The 2,371-nt window shown below is 43.6% G+C and overlaps 1 non-coding gene across 1 annotated transcript; it reads left to right on the top strand.

Moving 5' to 3' along the window:
• The first annotated feature begins 1,468 nt into the window (after positions 1–1,468).
• LOC112094118 lies at positions 1,469–1,575 on the top strand. The gene has a single exon (XR_002903371.1). It is a non-coding gene; the product is annotated as a small nucleolar RNA R71 (small nucleolar RNA).
• Positions 1,576–2,371: the final 796 nt, after the last annotated feature.

Genomic DNA, 2,371 nt, shown 5'->3' with positions numbered 1-2,371 from the left:
GGATTGAGTATCCAAGACTAGAAAGTCAACGGGGTAATAGAACTTATCAACTTGAACCAAAACATCCTCAACTATCCCCCGAGGCTTCTTGATCGATCGATCAGCCAGCTGCAGAACCACAGATGTGGGCTTAATTACTCCAAGACTAAGTTGCGAGTAGATAGAGTATGGCATGAGGTTAACACTCACTCCTAGATGAAGCAAAGCTTGGCTGAACTCATGTGTCCCAATCTGACAAGAAATTGTGGGACAACCAGGATCCTTGTATTTGGGTGGTATTTTCTGGTCGATCACCGCGCTTACCTATTCAGTCAAGAATGTTATCTTCTTGACATGGTGCTTCCTTTTGATAGTGCACAGATCCTTGATAACCTTAGCATAAGCAGGCACTTGCTTGATAACATGAAGCAAGGGAAGATTAATCTTCACTTGAGTCAAGTGCTCTAGGATCTCACTTTGGTGTTCCGGTACTGTCCCAGTTGGACGCAGAGCTTGGGGAAAAGGCACCTTTACCAGAACATTTGTTGGCTCATCTTTCTCAGGGACAACTTCCTTACTACTCGAAGTGGTGGCACTTCTTGACGGTTCTTCCATAATCTTACCACTACGAGTATTGATGGCATTCACCTCCTTAACATTTTGATTATCAGGACATGAGGTTTGCGCCATATGTTGACCCTTTGGGTTTGACTGAGTTTGTGAAGGGAACCTATCACGTTCTTGAACAGCCAAAGCTCCAGTCAGTTTCATGATTTGACTCTTCATTTCTTTACTTTCTTCCACCATTTGCGTGAACAGTGACTCAAACTTCTGATTCGTCTTACTCTACACCTCCATGAAAGATTGCAAGGTGTTCTCAAGAGAACTCCTTGGCTGATGTGAATTGTATTGAGGTGTAGAATACGCCTTTGGTGGTTGCGACTGTTGCTCAGTTCTCCATTGTCCTCATGATGGTTGTGCTTGGTTGGAATCTCTCAAACTGAAGTTTCGATGGTTCCTCCAGCCAGGATTGTATGTGTTAGAGAAGGGTTTGTTGTATGCTCCTAAGGTATTGCATTGCTCCTCATAAACCCCTCTCATTTCACCATAAGCAGGACAATCCTTAGCTAGATGTTCCACCCCACCACAGACAAAGCATGGCTCATGTGTCTCTGCCCTTGCGACCATGTGGATTCCTCTACCTTCTTTGCCTTTGAGGGCCTCGATTTGCCTTGTCAAAGATTCGACTTGGGCTTTGAGGTTGTCCTCCTCCCTTAATTGATAGATTCCAACCGGTCGAGACCTATTGATGTTGTCAGTAGTACTAGGTCCGGTCCAAGTGTGGACTTTTTCGGCTAACTCGTTGAGATACTCAAAAGCCTCCTCGGGATCCTTTTGGAGAAACTCACCATTGCACATCATCTCCACAAATTGGCGCTCTCGAATCGTTAGTCTTTCGTAGAAATAACTGACGAGGCACCAACTCTCGTAACCATGGTGAGGACACTGATTTAATAGATCCTTGAACTGTTCTCAAACTTGATACAGAGTTTCATTGTCCTTCTGGGTAAAGGTCGAGATCTGTCGCTTCAGACCATTGGTCTTATGGTGAGGGAAATACTTGTTGAAAAATGCTGAGTCATTTCTTCCCAACTTCCAATAGATCTAGGTCGCAGAGAATACAGCCAGCTTTTAGCCTTGTCCTTCAAAGAGAAAGGAAAGAATTTCAATCGCACAGAATCCGCAGCTTCAGCTTGGTTGTGAAAAGTGGCCACTACTTCTTCAAACTCCTTAATATGAACGCATGGATTCTCGCTCTCTAACCCATGAAAGGTCGGCAAGAGTTGGATCATGCCCGGCTTGAAATCCAAATTCGGCATATTAGGGGGAAACATTATGCATGACGGTGTGGCCGTACGTGTAGGGTGAAGATAATCGTTCAACGTCTTCTGTTGGACCTCCTCATTTTGAGCCATTGCGAACGGATTTGCAACTGCTAATGAGGCTGGGGTCGAGGGAGGACTAGACGTGTGAGAAGAAACTTCACTAGGGTTCTCTGGTCTTATTGCGAATCTCCCTAATTCGTCTCTATAACAATTCATTCACCCTAAAACGTTTCACTTTTTTTAAAAAAAATTTTAAGTTATTTTTTTATTTCTTTTATTTTTTTTTTTGAAACAAAGAAAACAATAATGTAGAACCACGAATCGCAACCCCCAAGAGTGCTCCCAGGAAAGATTGGTGGGGCGAAACCTCCTTAGAAACCAACCTCCTAGACAGAGCAACGTTCTCAGGAAAGACTAGTGACGTAAAACGCTAACAGGAACCAGCCTCCTAGACAGAACTCTCTTAGTTTGTATTTTTCAACATTTCCACAAAATTGCTTGAAAAA

The sequence above is a fragment of the Morus notabilis genome, unplaced genomic scaffold (assembly GCF_000414095.1).
Source record: "Morus notabilis unplaced genomic scaffold, ASM41409v2 Scaffold232, whole genome shotgun sequence".
NCBI lineage: Eukaryota > Viridiplantae > Streptophyta > Magnoliopsida > Rosales > Moraceae > Morus > Morus notabilis.
The sequence above is the reverse complement of the archived record's forward strand: the minus strand, read 5'-3'. Positions and strand labels throughout refer to the sequence as shown.